Below are 18,665 nucleotides of genomic sequence, written 5' to 3'. Positions count from 1 at the left end.
GACCCTTCTTCTTTGAAGAGAATACACACAGAAGGCCTGTCAGGCGTAACGCGACGCTTGCACGTTATCAATACCTCCTTGTACAGTGTGTACTTCCCGCTTTGGAAGAGCGCATCTGTGTGGTAAGCACTTTTTTCATGCAAGATGGGTCAACGTCTCATGTCACCCGCCCAGTAAAATATTTGCTAAAGGAAACCTTCCAGGAACGTGTCATCCAATGATTTTCCACATGCATGGCGTGCAACATCATCTCACTGAATTCATGTAACTTTTGGCTCCGGGCATATCTAAAAAAAATAAAAAATAAAAAAATAAAAATTAAGGAAGAAGCATTTACCACGGACACTTTCGGTCCCTACTGATCTGAAAGCCAGTATACAGGAAAATGTTGCTCAGATTTCACCGGGACAGCTGCCAGCAGTTGTTGATCAGGTTGTTCTACGAATGAAACAGCTCGGTGGCGTCTCTGGTACTCATATTGAACAAACTGTGTAAGCAGCAGTAAATAATCAAATCAAAATTATGTCTTTGTCACTTGTTTCACATCTTCTACCCATTCCTAATCAATTACATGTGGAAAAATTTCTATACATCTTTCTTGTATTCACAACACCGGATTTCCACCAGATGGAACTCATTTTTTTTCAAGCCACAAATAGATTCTCCATTAATGCATTAACATACATACTAAGTTTCTCTGCCATACTAGAATAACAGCCCACACTGGACATCCATGAACAGATGCACTTCAAGAAAACCCCGTATGAAGTTCAGATGGTAAGCCCTTTAATACACGATTGGTAGCAGTATATCGGTAGCTTCTACAATGGACAAGACCTGAAGTACATGGAACAGAACATGAAAATGATGCTCAGCAAGAATATACGAATCTCAATACAAAGAGTAATTACAACAAATTACAGTAAATGAACAGATTGGCAACACTCATTCATTACACTGTAATTTAATACTCCTGTCTACTTGAACTGACAACAGTTTACCATGACGCTGCGTAATATTTAGAAAACACTGTTACCCAGTCTACAGAAACGACAACAATAATTTTGATTCAATGTGTAAGTTGTATTGGCAATTACACCGTATGTGGTATTTGCATTATGTGTTCCTTGTACATTGGCCACTTTTTAGATTGTAAATTCACTCTCAACTTCCCTCCCTATACTGTTGTACTATACTATTGCAAGTAAAGGCCACTAACACGTAACAAACGTTCTGAGCACCTGAACTGACATTTCCTGTATAATGTCATGACCAAAGAGTCTGTATATCGGCATTTGCTTTTAGTTTCCAAACTTCAATTTCTTACACACTAGTGATTTATAGACGGTAGTTAGCTGGTACCTGGTGTTAGGCTAACAAGTTGAAGCAAAGTTTGCATTTAATATGTATTAGTGAAGCAAAAGAAATTTGTTTGGACTTCAGCATTAAATTACTAAGAATATGTCGTTTCTTGGTTGTAATAGCTGTTGGTAATGGCATTCACGTTACTCTGTTAAGTAAATCAACGGTATAATATGAGGTAGCCACTGGAATACAACCAGAATAAGAACATGATTTTGCCATAAAGTAAACTCAAGTAACATTTTCCTTGAACCATTAAATTCGCATGATAGTATATGAAGTGCAAAAATACGAGAATGAGTAGTACTATCCAGAGAGAGCAATCAATTCAATAAAGATTTCACTCACCGTTAACAAAGACTGTCCAGCACCCAGTGCTGTTTAGGTTCACTTAAAGCTAATCATCCGTCAGCCTTGTCACCCTCGTGAATTCGTTCTTGTAACATATACAAGCTACTACGAAAGCTACTATACACTGAAAGAACCATGGAATTTTAAGAGATCGCTCAATGAATGTCAAGGAACAAGGAAGTGCAATTGTAGTTTGCTATCTGTTAAAGGACAAGCAATCTCGTCAGTACCTAACATCTTTTACACTTTTGAGAATTCATTTTCAAGTATTTGACTTTTGATGACACCAACGGAACTTCTGCTAGCGATTCTGGTGTAATTCGGTGCTATTCGTAGCAGAGCTGGAATTTTATACGCTTGTTAGGTCGGGTTAGTTAGTTCGATTGTGGGACAAATTCTTCTTGGAACGTACATTGTGTCTGAATGAAGAGGCACAGCTGCTTTAGCTCATCGTGGTAAACCCATATAATCTCAAATACTAACACCTTTTGCTGACAAGTTGGTCAAACAGTTAATTACGCACCATAAAATCTTTCTCGCACTGTCGATTTGAATTTTCCTCTTTAACTAATAACGGTATTTATTCACAGTATCATTGTCTTTACACTATTTAAATCTCACTGACACTTTATCCGCCCACGATGTCATAAGCACCACGAACACATCCGCCAAGTTCCCAAAATGTACTCCCTCTCTGATGCTAACTCGATCATTGCTGAAATGCCAACCAGGAGAAAGCCTTCCCATTGGATGGAGTACGGCAATTCATATTTTCGCCATAACATACTTTGCATAAATGTAATTGTTCGCAAAAGCGTTTTACTTCATTTACAGTTTTGCTCTTTGTATCATTTCTCATTTTGTTACAGAGAGAGCAAAACCTCCTTTAGCTTTTCAAATTATTCTTTTTGCCAACACGATAGTCCAGTCTTCCAGAAGTCACTAATTTCTTTAGACGTTTGCTTCACCTATCACGTTCCACATTCTTTACCTCGTAAGGTTATGTTTTGGCGCGTGTCATTTTACACTACTCTAGTAAGAAAAGGAATTTCTCAATGCTCATTGACGACTACCCCTAAAACATTAAAACCCTTAAATGATAAATTGTTCTGCCCAGATGGAACGACCGAAATCATTGGAATGATATTCCTCGTCCTTTCTTGGGATACGTTTAATATATTCTGCTAGCGGTCTTCGCCTCGCTAAAACCATAACTGACATACTGCCCCAGCCTACCTCACCTTCCCCTTTTTTGCCGGCCGCGGTGGTCTCGCGGTTCTAGGCGCGCAGTCCGGAACCGTGCGACTGCTACGGTCGCAGGTTCGAATCCTGCCTCGGGCATGGATGTGTGTGATATCCTTAGGTTAGTTACGTTTAAGTAGTTCTAAGTTCTAGGGGACTAATGACCACAGCAGTTGAGTCCCATAGTGCTCAGAGCCATTTTTGAACCTTCCCCCTTATTTCTATCACATGATTTAAAAATTATCAATGTCAGCGGCAAACCCTGCTCCATGTCTTGCACGAAGCATGAAGCAGAATTTATGTTCTGTCATGACTGATATCTATAATTTGAAGTTATACACCATTTCGCGTAGTTACTTTCTCCCTGTAAATAACACCCTTCAGATTTCATCATGGGAATGTATTGTCAGAAGTGTTGAAGAACTGGTTGAATAGTTCCAGACGCTCTTGGTCCACTCCAGCACAAGAAAAGCACGTGACCAAGTCAGTACGTAGGGTATGAAATGAGCATCCATTGCACCGCTACCAATATTTCCTTATCAGTAAAGGGGCACACCACCTAGATTCGTGGCTGTGTTCCGAAGTTCGTACATTTGTTGCCTTTCATTGTTTCGTATATGGAAAATTATTCCGTGAAACGATCATCCGCTTTTCTGCGTCACACACTCGAACCTCATACATAATGAGAGTATTTCCCTGCACGAAAGCTGTGGTTCTAGAGAATGAGACATTGCTCATTAAGTATAAAAACAATAACACAAACTACTTACATAAAAAACGTATGAAAAATTACACGGTGATTGAAAGCACATATTCTGGAAAATGACACTCGATTGACTGACGAAACTGAAACCCATCGACTTCCATACGAAACATAATTACTCTTCACAACTTCTACAAAAGAAATATTTCTTATAACTCTTCCTGTAAAGAGCCAGCAGGCAGAAAGATTACACACGGTGATGATTTGATTTTAAAGGAAGTAAACATCTTGGTTACCTGTCCCCAGTATATATGTATAAATACAAAGAACTTAACTATTTACATCTCTGGTAAGGATCTTATTTAAATCAACTGATATATTCAATGAAAATGAAAATAGATTTACATATTTTTTATGTTGAAACATCAAATTTCTCGTTATGACAGAAAATTTAAACAGTCAAGCATAAAATAATGCATTTTACACAGTCCAATCACATTAGTGTGACCACCTGTCAAAGGCCTGAAAAACCATACTCTGCAGAGTGGGTCGCTGCGAGACGTACAGGGCCGCGCGGGATAGCCGAGCGGTCTAAGGTGTCTTGTCACGGTCTGCGCGGCTTCCTATGTAGGAGGTTCGAATCATCCTTCGGGCATGGGCGTGTGTGTTGGCCTTAGAGTAAGTTAGTTTAATTCAGATTAAGTAGTGTGTAAGCTTAGGGACCGATAACCTCAGCAGTTTGGTCCCATAAGACCTTACCACAAATTTCCAAGACGTACAGGGTGGGATTCAATGAGGTTCTGGAAGGTAGCGACAGGGATATGGAGCCATGTCAACCCAGTGTTGCGGCCAGCTGCGCCAGGTTCTCGGTAAAGGATCCATGGTGTGTACAGCCCAATCGAAGTGGTTCCACAGATTCTCGATTAGGTTTAAATCCGGAGAGTATGGGGGCGATAGAAGTACGGTAAAATCACCGTAGTGGTCATAGAACCACGCACATACAGAGCTGAGTGTCACATTGCGATGTCCCGCTGGTAGATTCCATCCTACCGAGAAAAAGCATACTGCATGTAGGCATGGACTTACCCCCAAGGATAGATGCATACTTGTGTTAATCCACTGTGCCTTCCACAGTGACGAGATCACACAGGAAATGCCACGAAAACATTTCCAGACCATAACGTTCCCTCCTATGGCCTTGACCCTTCCGACAGTAATTGTTTCAGGGCGTTTTGCTTCAGAGGTTTCATGTCGTTCACACCAAAGGCCGTCTGTCCGGTGGAGAAAAAAATATGATCCATCTGAATGGGCCACCAGTCGCCAATCAGGGGACGTCTGTTAGCGGTATTGGAGTGCAAATTCCAGCCTTCGTCGCCGATCAACAGCAGTCAGTGTGGGTGCAAGAACCAGGCGCCTGCGGCAGAGGCTCATTCGTTTCAACGTCCGCTGAACGGTCGTTGAGGAGACACTGTCGGTAGCCCTTTGGTTCATCTGGGCGGCCAGTCGCTCAACAGTTGCACGACCACTCGCCCGTACACATCGCCGCAGCCGTCGCTCACCTCTGTCGTCTATAGCTCATATTGCACCGCAGTTGCCTCGGCGCCGGTTTTGGATAACGCCTTTTTGAGATGCACAGTATTGTACCCAACGGAACATAAACAGTTTACTTAGCCATTTCGGAAATGCTTCCACCCTTGGCCCGAAAGCCAACGATCATTCCCTTTTGGGCGTCGAATAAATTGCTCCGCTTCCTCAATACGACGTCCGCACTGCTTTCCGGGTCCCCTCCCCCCCCCCCCCCCCCCCGCTCCATCGGCCACCACAAAAAAGCGTTATATGCTCTCCACTGCTAGTGCTGCCACCTGTCTTCTGTGAGTGCTTATTGCACGCTGACTTCGAACATAGGTGGTGGTCTCATTAACGTGACTGGACCGTGTAGTAAACAAAGGCTTTGCTTGAAATTTATTGACACAGAGTCAACAAGGGTTTGGAAAACACCACTCTTGTGAAACACACCTAGCTCTTTATTGGTATGAAGTGACGAGTGCTACTGACAAGGGATTTCAGATCGATTCCGTATTTCAGGATTTCCGGAAAGTTTTTGACACTGTACCACACAAGCGGCCTGTAGCTAAATTGTGTGCTTACGGAAAATCGTCTCAGTTACGTGACTGGATTTGTGATTTGCTGTCAGAGACGTCACAGTTCGTAGTAATTGAGGGAAACTCATCGAATAAAACACAAGGGACTTCTGGCGTTCCTCAAGGTAGTGTTATAGGCCCTTTGCTGTTCCTTATCTATATAAAGGATTTGGGAGACAATCTGAGCAGCCGTCTTAGGTTGTTTGCAGATGACACTGTCGTTTATCGACTAATAAAGTCATCAGAAGATCAAAAATATTGCAAAACGATTTAGAAAAGATATCTGAATGGTGCGAAAATTGGCAGTTGACCCTAAATAATGAAAAGTATGAGGTCATCCATATGAGTGCTAAAAGGAATTCGTTAAAATTCGGTTACACGATAAATCAGTCTAATCTAAAGGCCGTAAATTCAACTAAAAACCTACATATTAAATTACGAAAAACTTAAATTGGAAGGAACACACAGAAATGTTGTGATGAAGGGTAACCAAAGACTGCATTTTATTGGCAGGACGCTTAAAAAGTGCAACAGATCTACTAATGACTACGCTTGTCCGTCCTCTTTTAGAATACTGCTGCGCGGTGTGGGATCCTTACCACATAGGACAGACGGAGTACATCGAAAAAGTTGTAAGGACAGAACGTTTTGTATTAGCGCGAAATACGGTAAAGAGTGTCACTGAAATGATACAGGATTTGGGTTGATCATCATTACAATAAAGGCGTTTTTCGTTGCGACGGACCTTCTCACAAAATTCCAATCACCAACTTTCTCCTCCGAATGTGAAAATATTTTGTTGACACAGACCCACATAGGGAGAAACGATCACCACGACAAAATAAGGGAAATCAGAGCTTGTACGGAAAGATATAGGTGTTCGTTCTTTCCGGACGCTATACGAGATTGGAATAATACAGAAGTGTGCAGGTGGTTCGATGAACCCTCTGCCAGGCACTTAACTGTGAATTAGAGAGATCCATGTACATGTACATGTTGATGTTATAACTTACAAATGAAAACGTCGATGCTCATCGGTTTAGGAAGGTTCAAAATGTGTATCAGGGTTGATTGCGTCACAAACGTGATCGATAAATAAAGCATAGGAGAAGAAAATAGGAGCTTAAGAAATATGGTGTTAGAGGAAAATGCTGAAGATTATATGAGTAAATCAAGTAACTAACGAGGATCTGCTGCCGCGATTACAGAGAAAAAGGTTTTATGAGACAACTCTACTGAAAGAACGGATAGCTTATTTACAAACACCCTGAGGTATTAAGGTACAACTACACTTTTAATGAAGGTCAGTTCTGAATGTAATAATTGTAGAAAAACACCACGGCGTTACTACACCAAGCACATTTACATGTACGTGGGCTTCACACGCATGAAGAGACTTCCGCGGCTTGAAGAGTTGATCAAACCAGTTTTCTCACGGAAGCTAACAGTAAAACAGAAATGCGGATTCTATTACATTACTTGAGCCTGTGATTTGCTAGATATTATGCATTATAAGCTTCGGATGAATAAAACAAGTCCCTCGTCGGTGCGGGCACACAAGTCGGAAAACGGCGAGCAGTGGTGAGAACTCCGAAAGGTCGCGACGTGGAGCAGAAGAAATGCCGACGGCATCTGGGTTATTGCCCGGCGGGCTGTTCCGATTCGACTCCGTATTTCATCGCTCCTGACTCCGGTCGACATTAATGGCACAGTTATCGAGTGAACATAAACCACAAATCTTGAAAAGGTGACGCGTCGGAGAACTGGCGGCGATTATTGTACCGGGCGTGCAGGATCTGCTCGCTTAGAGGAAACGGTGCAGCATCCAGTGTCTTAAATTTTACTGAGTTATTTGACCAAAAAATGTTTAAGGAACTTAAAAAAGGACATCTAATCTATACTACTAACAGATGTCTGTAAGTGAAAATTAAACAGCGACTTGACAGTAGCTCTGTTTTTTTGGTAACTTCTTCCCACTGTACTGGGGTGTCTTTCGGACATATCCGAAAGAATAGACACCGTTTTGAAACTCTGGTCACTGTGCATCAAGGCACAAAGGAATTAAAGACATTAGCTAGCAGTCAGCATTGATTTATATCGCTTGGGCAAGTTGAAAATTTTATATATAAAATTAAAAAAAAAAATTATATATAAAAACTTATATACATATATATAAAACTATTCAGTTGCCTTGCAAGCCACCGCACACACACACACACACACACACACACACACACACACACATACACACATACACACACACACACACATGTTCTGTACTGTAAGTTTGCAAGTTTAGAATTTCCGTCTGACGGAAGGTGTGTTAGGGCGGTCCGTGCTGTTTGTGAACACTGTGTCCGATGGTGTTGCGCTCAGCGCAAATGCCTAATAAAGAAGGAGTCCTGGGTTCGAACGTCAGTCTGGCACAAATTTTCATATTGCCCCATTGACATAAGTCAGTGCGCACTGGCAGCTAATGTCTTTGATTACTTTGAGTTTTCTAGTGACTTCATATACATCTACATGGGTATTCTGCAAATCACATTTAAGTGCTTGGAACAGGGTCCATCGAATCACCTTCATAAGAATTCTCTATTACTCCAATCTCGTACAGCGCGGAAAAAAACGAACAACTATACATCTTTCCGTGCGAGCTTCGATTTCCATTATTTTATAATGGTGATCGTTTCTCCGGATGTAGGTCGGCATCAACAAAATATTCCTGTATTCGTAGGAGAAAGTTGGTGATTCAAATATAATGAAAAGCGTCTTTGTTTTGATGATGTCCACCCCGTCCGGTCACGGACTGCGCGGCCCCTCCCACTGGAGGTTCGAGTCCTCCCTCGGACATGGGTGTATGTGTTGTTCTTAGCATAAGTTAGTTTAAGTAATGTGTAAGTCTAGGGATCTATCACCTAAGCAGTTTGGTCCCTTAGGAATTCACATACATCTGAACTTTTTTTTTATGTCCTCCCCAAATCCTGCTCTATGTCCGTGCTGCCTTGCTATGAACTTTCTCGATGTACTCCGTCAGTCCTATCTGGTAAGGATCTCACACCGTGCAGCAGTATTCTAAAAGAGGACGGACAAGCATAGTGTAGGCAGCTTCTTTAACAGATCTGTTACATTTTCTAAGTGTTCTGTCAATAAAACGCAGTCTTTGGTTAGCCTTCCCCACGACATTTTCTATGTGTTACTTCCAATTTAAATTGTTCGTAATTTTAATTACTAAGAATTTGATTGAATTTACGGCGTTTAGATTTGACTGAATTATCGTGTAACAGAAGTTCAACCGATTCCTTTTAGCACCCATGTGGACGACCTCACATTTTTCGTTATATAGAGTCAATTGCCAATTATTGCATCATCCAAATATCTTTTCAAAATCGTTTTGCACTTTCTCATGACTTTACTAGTCGATAAACGACAGCTTCATCTGCAAACAACCTACCACGGCTGCTCAGATTGTCTCCTAAATCGTTTATATAGATAAGGAACAGCAAAGGGTCTATAACACTACCTTGGGGTACGCCAGGAACCACTTCTGTTTTACTGGATGACTTTTTGTCAGTTACTACCAACTGTAACCTCTCTGACAGGAAATCACGAATCCAATCACATAACTGAGACGATATTCTATAAACACGCGGTATCACTACAAGCCCCTTGTGTGGCACAGTGTCAAAGCCTTCCGGAAATCCGTAGCACTCAACACTTCGTCTCTGTAAACAGCCAATTGTGTTTCACAAGAACGATGTTCCCTAAGGCCACGATGACTGTGTGTTAATAGGCGGTTATCCTCGAGGTAATTTATAATGTTCGAACACAATATACACTATGTTATCAAAAGTATCCAGACAGCCCCAGAAACATACGTTTTACATATTAGGTGCTTTGTGCTGCCACCTATTGCCAGGTATTCCATATCAGCAACCTCAGTAGTCAATAGACGTCGTCAGAGAGCAGATCCGGTGGCATGGTGTGGGTATGGCGAATGCCCGGTGAACGTCATCTGCCAGCGTGTGTAGTGCCAACATTAAAATTTGGAGACCGTGGTGTTATGGTGTGGTCGTGTTTTTCATGGGGAGGGGGGGGGGGGGCTTGCACCCCTTGTTGTTTTGCGTGGCACTATCACAGCACAGGCCTACAATTATGTTTTAAGCATCTTCTTACTTTCCACTGTTGAAGAACAATTCTGGCGCAGAGGGAGGGGATGACGATTGCATCTTTCAACACGATCGAGCACCTGTTCACAATGCACGGCCTGTGGCGGAGTGGTTACACTACAATAACATCCCTGTTATGGACTGGCCTGCACAGAGTCGTGACCTGAATCCTATAGAACACCTTTGGGATGTTTTGGAAAGCCGACTTCGTGCCACGCCTCACCGACCGACATCGATACCTCTCCTCAGTGCAACACTTCGTGGAGAATGGGTTGCCATTCCCCAAGAAACCTTCCAGCACTTGATTGAACGTATGCCTGCAAGAGTGGAAGCTGTCACCAAGGCTAAGGGTGGGCCAACACCATATTGTATTCCAGCATTACCGATGGAGGGTATCACGAATTTGTAAGTCATTTTCAGTCAGGTGTCCGGATGCTTTTGATCACTTATTATATGTTCCAAAATCCTTCGGCGAAGATCACAGTCGGGTGGAGGCGTGCTGCTTGGAGACCCTTTATATTAATTGAGAGGATTGTAGGCCATTTCAGTCCATTCAGTTGGCCAGAGATGTGACATCAGGCTTGTGCCTGACCTAAGTTTTCGTCTAATGAAATTGGACTTATAATTTATGTTCTACATAGTCTAAGAAAGTAGAGGCTACTCATGACCACATCTGATAGACCTTCGTCTATCATATTCTGGAATGCACTGTATGTTAAAGCTTACTGTTGTAACTGAAGAGTCCAAATGTCAAACGTTATAATGGAAAAATCTGACATTTGTCAGGAGAATCATAAAACACTGTATCTTTTTTGTACGTAATTTATAGTATCAAAACATCGAGAAAGTGTTGTGATACCACAGAACTATATTTATCACTTCGTAACAGGAAAATGTAATGCATCAGATTAGAAAGTAAATAATTTATTAAGAATGTTCTAGGCGCCGTACTAGAGAAATGATCGGTTCAAGATGCCAATGACAACGTTGTTGTAAAAAAGCGGAATTAATAGTGAGACACTAGGTTTTATTTTTGATAATACAAGTTCAGAAATACAAGAGTATGACTCAACTGTCTTTTTTCACACGACTTGCGGGTATTCAGCCACGTAGTATTTTCAGCGACCGACGATATTTCGGTGGGAGTACACCCCGCCATTTTCAAAGCAAACTGCAACGAGCAGGCGATGTACAGGCAAATTTAAAACCTAGGTTGTTAGACTGATGCAGGAAAGATAAGACACTGAACACTAGTTCCACCAAAGATGACCATAGTCAGAGATATCGGCGGTCGCTGAAAATATTACCTGGCTGAATACCCGTAAGTTGTTTGAAACTTGTATACGCCAGGAGAAACTCAAGTCTCACTATAACTGAACTAGTAGAACTTTAGCCAACATGATATTTTCTACCTACTGTTACATCTTTTACTATGCAACACACAGTATTGCAGAGACAACATTTGTGTCCAGAAGTCTCCCAGCTTCTCCTGCTTTCCACTTATTCAGAATTAAGGAGTCGAGAGAGCATAATATTTTCAACAAAGAGGACAGAAAGATGAATGTGCAGCGTTACAATGGTTAATATGCAAAATAGAGACGTGTTGTGGTGGACATTGCGGCAGGGCCCCGAGAAGATGTAATTTTGGGCAAAGTAATGTTAGTTAAAAAGAAATTACTGTATCTGGGATACATGTGCACTATGTGCAAGTTGTAAATTAAGCTACACGGACTAGTAATGAAAAGTTTGACAGCAGCCAGAGAAGTGAAATTCCACTTCCCTTCTGAATAAATAGTGCTTGGTCGCTAGGATGGTAAACCTCTTCACAAGAAATAAGTATCCACGCATATAATAACAGTGAATCGTTCAAGTCTAATCCATCGCAGATTTTGAAAATCGTGAAATTCTCTCGAGATGTTAGTGAGCTGCAGTGGAGGTGATGGTCCCTAAGGCAGCTACAGCAACCGTCTGTGAGTAATGTCTGAAAAATGACAGTTCTGCCAACCCAGGCTTACAAGAATGTGCGCTCCCTACAAGTGGCAGAGGCCGGAACTTGGGATTTTTTTGTACGTTCTATTTGACGAGGGGCGTACATTTCTGCCTACAAGTTGAGATGTCAGAAAATGCGATGACAGCGTTGAAATATTGTTTTGTCATGCTGGCACTTGTGATGCAGTAAGAAAATGGCAGATTGCGATGGAAGGCTACAACGTCTCGACACTGAAGCAAGCTGAACAGTATTTCGTCGTGTTGTCGTTAGTCCCGGATTACAGAGGAGCGGCAGAACAGCGCAGAGAAGAGATTCGCGTCGGGCAGCTGCCGCAGTGACGCTTCACGCACGGGTGTAAACAGCGTAGTTCCGTAAGAGCGAACAAAAATTTAAGAGTACATGGAGAATGCTCCATCGGACAATTTGACGCAGGGAACCTGGGGTCGGAGAAGTCAACTTATTGAGATAAGGAAGTAAACTTGTCTACCGTTTTGTCCGGCATTACTGTTTCCCACTATATTTACAAGTAACGTTTGTACAAGTTTTAAAGTACTGTGCTGTTTATTTACATGTACATTCTTTATTTCCCGCAAGGAAACAAGAAGGACGAGCCTGATACCTGAAAGTCAAAATGAAAGTTATACTTTCTTTACTTGTACACAAGGTGTCTCTGTTGTACCGTATGTCCACTGTCCCATGATAGAACGTGCTATGAATCAACGCCAGACCCATTCGTAACTCAGTGCAGTTCAGGGACGAAAAGTACAATACGATGGAGCAGTACCGGTACAGTTTCGCAGAAGTCACTGAGGAGGAGCTTAGTGTTAAACGCCCCGTCGACAACGAGGTCCCCACGCCCGGGTTCCCGGGTTTGATTCCCGGCGGGGTCAGGGATTTTCTCTGCCTAGTGATGGCTGGGTGTTGTGTGCTGTCCTTAGGTTAGTTAGGTTTAAATAGTTCCAAGTTCTAGGGGACTGATGACCATAGATGTTAAGTCCCATAGTGCTCAGAGACATTTTTGACAACGAGGTCATTAGAGACGCAGCACAACCTCGGGTTAGGGAAGGATGGGGAAGGAAATCGACAGTGGCCTTTCAAAGAAACCATCCCGGCATTTGCCTGAAACGATTTAGGGAAATCGCGGAAAACCTAAATCAGGGTGACCTAGAACTCACTGACATTATGGGGAAGTACGTTGCAATGCTCTCGCTTGTTGAAAGGCTATACAGGGAACAATTTACTAACAGGCAGTATCAGTCACGACGAGTGTTTATTTCTCTCGATCGACGAGTCGACGAATGCAAGAGACTGGTTCATTGTAAAGAAGAAACGAGGCAGCTAGTAACATGAGGACTACTGGCACACCGGCACACCCGGTATTGAAGAGGAGATGTTGGAACGTGTTGAGGCGGACTCCGCTACAAGTACTCCTCGTACTGCACGTGAAATGGGTGCTGCAAATACTAGCGTGTGGCGAGTACTCCACGGACAACAATTACACCCATATTCCGGAAACAGCGATCGTGTGAGACCCAACTAGCTTTATTTGTTCATGAGACCCAGAAAATATTAGATACAGACTCCAGGGGAGATGCCATTTTCCTTGACTTCCGGAAGGCGTTCGATACAGATCCGCACTGTCGCCTGATAAAGTAAGAACCTACGGAATATCAGACCAGCTGTGTGGCTGGATTGAAGAGTTTTTAGCAAACCGAACACAGCATGTTGTTCTCAATGGAGAGACGTCTACAGACGTTAAAGTAAAGTCTGGCGTACCACAGGGGAGTGTTATGAGACCATTGCTTTTCACAATATATATATAAACGACTAGTAGATATTGTCACAAGTTCCATGCGGCTTTTCGCGGATGATGCTGTAGTATACAGAGAAGTTGCAGCATTAGAAAATTGTAGCGAAATGCAGGAAGAGCTGCATGGAGTCGTTTTGGATAATCTACATCTATATCTACATGGACAAATGTAATGTATTGCGAATACATAGAAAGAAGGATCCTTTATTGTATGATTATATGATAGCGGAACAAACACTGGTAGCAGTTACTTCTGTAAAAAAATCTGGGAGTATGCGTACGGAACGATTTGAAGTGGAATGATCACATAAATTAATTGTTGGTAAGGCGGGTGCCACGTTGAAATTCATTGGGAGAGTCCTTAGAAAATGTAGTCCATAAACAAATGAGGTGGCATACAAAACACTCGTTCGGCCTAGACTTGAGTATTGCTCATCAGTGTGGGATCCGTACCAGGTCGGGTTGACAGAGGAGATAGAGAAGATCCAAAGAAGAGCGGCGCGTTTCGTCACAGGGTTATTTGGTAAGCGTGATCGCGTTACGGAGATGTTTAGCAAACACAAGTGGCAGAATCTTCAAGAGAGGCGCTCTGAATCGCCGTGTAGCTTGCTGTCCAGGTTTCGAGAGGGTGCGTTTCTGGATGAGGTATCGAATATATTGCTTCACCCTACTTATACCTCCCGAGGAGATCACGAATGTCAAATTAGAGAGATTCGAGCGCGCACGGAGGCTTTTCGGGAGTCGTTCTTCCCGCGAACCATACGAGAGTGGAACATGAAAGGGAGGTAATGACAGTGGCACGTAAAGTGCCCTCCGCCACACACCGTTGGGTGGCTTGCGGAGTATAAATGTAGATATAGATGTAGATTATCCAAAACGACTCCATGCAATGCTTGTGACTGACTTTGCAACAAGGGTCTCATTGTCTGAGTGGTTGCTCCGACAGTGGATTGATTGACCAGATTTCCTCCAGATCGTGCTCTTTACTGACGAGGCCTCATTTGATCGTGATGGTATTTCGAACAGCACGAACAGCCATGTGTGGGATGAGGAAAACCCTCACGCTGTAGTAGAGTCACACCATCAAGTATGTTTTCCTGTGAATATCTGGGCTGGCTTTGTAGGTGACAGTCTCAATGGGCCATATCTTCTAGCTGACCGTCGGAATGACCACCTGTACTTGAGGTTCTTGCGAAGAGTTCTGCCTGAGTTGTTGGAGAACGTACACTTGGCTGCTCGTGAGAGGATGTGGATACAAAATGACGGTGCACCACCTCACTTCAGTGTGGATGTCCGCAACCATCTCAATGCTGTATTTCCTGGTCGCTGGATTGGAAGGGGAGGTGCTATTCCATGGCCTGTGAAGTCACCTGACCGGATTAAGCTCGATTATTTCCTATGGGGATACCTAAAGCCACTTGTGTATGAGACCCCAGAGGATACGGAGATTGAATTAGCTGCCATAGTTGTAGCTGCCTGCGACGTAATTCGAAACACACTAAGGACATTTGTCACAGTGCGTCAGAATCAGACTGTGCGGCTGGTCCCGGCGGAGGTTTGGGTCCTCCCTCGGGCATGGGTGTGTGTGTTTGTCCTTAGGATAATTTAGGTTAAGCAGTGTGTAAGCTTAGGGACTGATGACCTTAGCTGTTAAGTCCCATAAGATTTCACACACATTTGAACATTTTTTTTTGCGTCAGAATCTTGTTCGCCAGTGTCATGCTTGCATTGAGACTGATGGCCGTCAGTTCCAGCACATTTTGTAAGACACAGTATAAATGGTACATTCATTGTGTCAGTGATAATATTTGCAGTTTTTTTTTTTTTCCGTCAGTCTACTGACTGGTTTGATGCGGCCCGCCACGAATTCCTTTCCTGTGCTAACCTCTTCATCTCAGAGTAGCACTTGCAACCTACGTCCTCAATTATTTGCTTGACGTATTCCAATCTCTGTCTTCCTCTACAGTTTTTGCCCGCTACAGCTCCCTCTAGTACCATGGAAGTCATTCCCTCATGTCTTAGCAGATGTCCTATCATCCTGTCCCTTCTCCCTATCAGTGTTTTCCACATATTCCTTTCCTCTCCGATTCTGCGTAGAACCTCCTCATTCCTTACCTTATCAGTCCACCTAATTTTCAACATTCGTCTATAGCACCACATCTCAAATGCTTCGATTCTCTTCTGTTCCGGTTTTTCCCACAGTCCATGTTTCACTACCATACAATGCTGTACTCCAGACGTACATCCTCAGAAATTTCTTCCTCAACTTAAGGCCGGTATTTGATATTAGTAGACTTCTCTTGGCCAGAAATGCCTTTTTTGCTATAGCGAGTATGCTTTTGATGTCCTCCTTGCTCCGTCCGTCATTGGTTATTTTACTGCCTAGGTAGCAGAATTCCTTAGCTTCACTGACTTCGTGACCATCAATCCTGATGTTAAGTTTCTCGCTGTTCTCATTTCTAATACCTCTCATTACCTTCGTCTTTCTCCGATTTACTCTCAAACCATACTGTGTACTCATTAGACTGTTCATTCTGTTCATCAGATCATTTAATTCTTCTTCACTTTCACTCAGGATAGCAATGTCATCAACGAATCGTATCATTGATATCCTTTCACCTTGTATTTTCATTCCACTCCTGAAACTTTCTTTTATTTCCATTATTGCTTCCTCGATGTACAGATTGAAGAGTAGGGGCGAAAGGCTACAGCCTTGTCTTACACCCTTCTTAATAGGAGCACTTCGTTCTTGATCGTTCACTCTTATTATTCCCTCTTGGTTGTTGCACATGTTGTATATGACCCGTCTCTCCCTATAGCTTACCCCTACTTTTTTCAGAATCTCGAACAGCTTGCACCATTTTATATTGTCGAACGCTTTTTCCAGGTCGACAAATCCTATGAAAGTGTCTTGATTTTTCTTTAGCCTTGCTTTTATTATTAGCCGTAACGTCAGAACTGCCTCTCTCGTCCCTTTACTTTTCCTAAAGCCAAACTGATCGTCACCTAGCGCATTTGCCGTTAACCAATGTAAATAAAAAAACGCACACAGTAACGTGATTTTATTTCTATTAGCTCCTCAAGATGGCTTCTCCGACCCCGGGTTCCCTAACTCAAACTACACTCCTGGAAATGGAAAAAAGAACACATTGACACCGGTGTGTCAGACCCACCATACTTGCTCCGGACACTGCGAGAGGGCTGTACAAGCAATGATCACACGCACGGCACAGGGGACACACCAGGAACCGCGGTGTTGGCCGTCGAATGGCGCTAGCTGCGCAGCATTTGTGCACCGCCGCCGTCAGTGTCAGCCAGTTTGCCGTGGCATACGGAGCTCCATCGCAGTCTTTAACACTGGTAACATGCCGCGACAGCGTGGACGTGAACCGTATGTGCAGCTGACGGACTTTGAGCGAGGGCGTATAGTGGGCATGCGGGAGGCCGGGTGGACGTACCGCCGAATTGCTCAACACGTGGGGCGTGAGGTCTCCACAGTACATCGATGTTGTCGCCAGTGGTCGGCGGAAGGTGCACGTGCCCGTCGACCTGGGACCGGACCGCAGCGACGCACGGATGCACGCCAAGACCGTAGGATCCTACGCAGTGCCGTAGGGGACCGCACCGCCACTTCCCAGCAAATTAGGGACACTGTTGCTCCTGGGGTATCGGCGAGGACCATTCGCAACCGTCTCCATGAAGCTGGGCTACGGTCCCGCACACCGTTAGGCCGTCTTCCGCTCACGCCCCAACATCGTGCAGCCCGCCTCCAGTGGTGTCGCGACAGGCGTGAATGGAGGGACGAATGGAGACGTGTCGTCTTCAGCGATGAGAGTCGCTTCTGCCTTGGTGCCAATGATGGTCGTATGCGTGTTTGGCGCCGTGCAGGTGAGCGCCACAATCAGGACTGCATACGACCGAGGCACTCAGGGCCAACACCCGGCATCATGGTATGGGGAGCGATCTCCTACACTGGCCGTACACCACTGGTGATCATCGAGGGGACACTGAATAGTGCATGGTACATCCAAACCGTCATCGAACCCATCGTTCTACCATTCCTAGACCGGCAAGGGAACTTGCTGTTCCAACTGGACAATGCACGTCCGCATGTATCCCGTGCCACCCAACGTGCTCTAGAAGGTGTAAGTCAACTACCCTGGCCAGCAAGATCTCCGGATCTGTCCCCCATTGAGCATGTTTGGGACTCGATGAAGCGTCGTCTCATGCGGTCTGCACGTCCAGCACGAACGCTGGTCCAACTGAGGCGCCAGGTGGAAATGGCATGGCACGCCGTTCCACAGGACTACATCCAGCATCTCTACGATCGTCTCCATGGGAGAATAGCAGCCTGCATTGCTGCGAAAGGTGGATATACACTGTACTAGTGCCGACATTGTGCATGCTCTGTTGCCTGTGTCTATGTGCCTGTGGTTCTGTCAGTGTGATCATGTGATGTATCTGACCCCAGGAATGCGTCAATAAAGTTTCCCCTTCCTGGGACAATGAATTCTCGGTGTTCTTATTTCAATTTCCAGGAGTGTATTCAGTGGAGCATCCTTTTTACGTCCTGTTAAGTTTTCGAACGCTCTTACGAGACACCCTTTACTGTGGTGCAGGGAGTGACACGGCAGCCTGAAAGCTCTCTTACCTGCACGTATGGCAAGCGCGCAAGGCAGCGGATCTGCGAACTTTCTCAAGCGTTTTTAAAGAAATTACGCTGTGACAAAATTTGATTCTCATGCATCTCATAGCTTTACTCGTGAGCTTCATGAGGAAGTACCTATCATTCTCTTAATGGCCATAGTTATTTCGATATTTCAAAATTAAGTAAACTTTTGCAACAATTTCGAAAAGTTTGCATTGAAAAAGTAGGATCCCTATGAATTTTTATTGGGTG

The sequence above is a fragment of the Schistocerca serialis genome, chromosome 7, assembly GCF_023864345.2.
Source record: "Schistocerca serialis cubense isolate TAMUIC-IGC-003099 chromosome 7, iqSchSeri2.2, whole genome shotgun sequence".
NCBI classification, from domain to species: Eukaryota; Metazoa; Arthropoda; class Insecta; order Orthoptera; family Acrididae; genus Schistocerca; species Schistocerca serialis.
Note: the sequence above shows the minus strand (reverse complement) of the source record.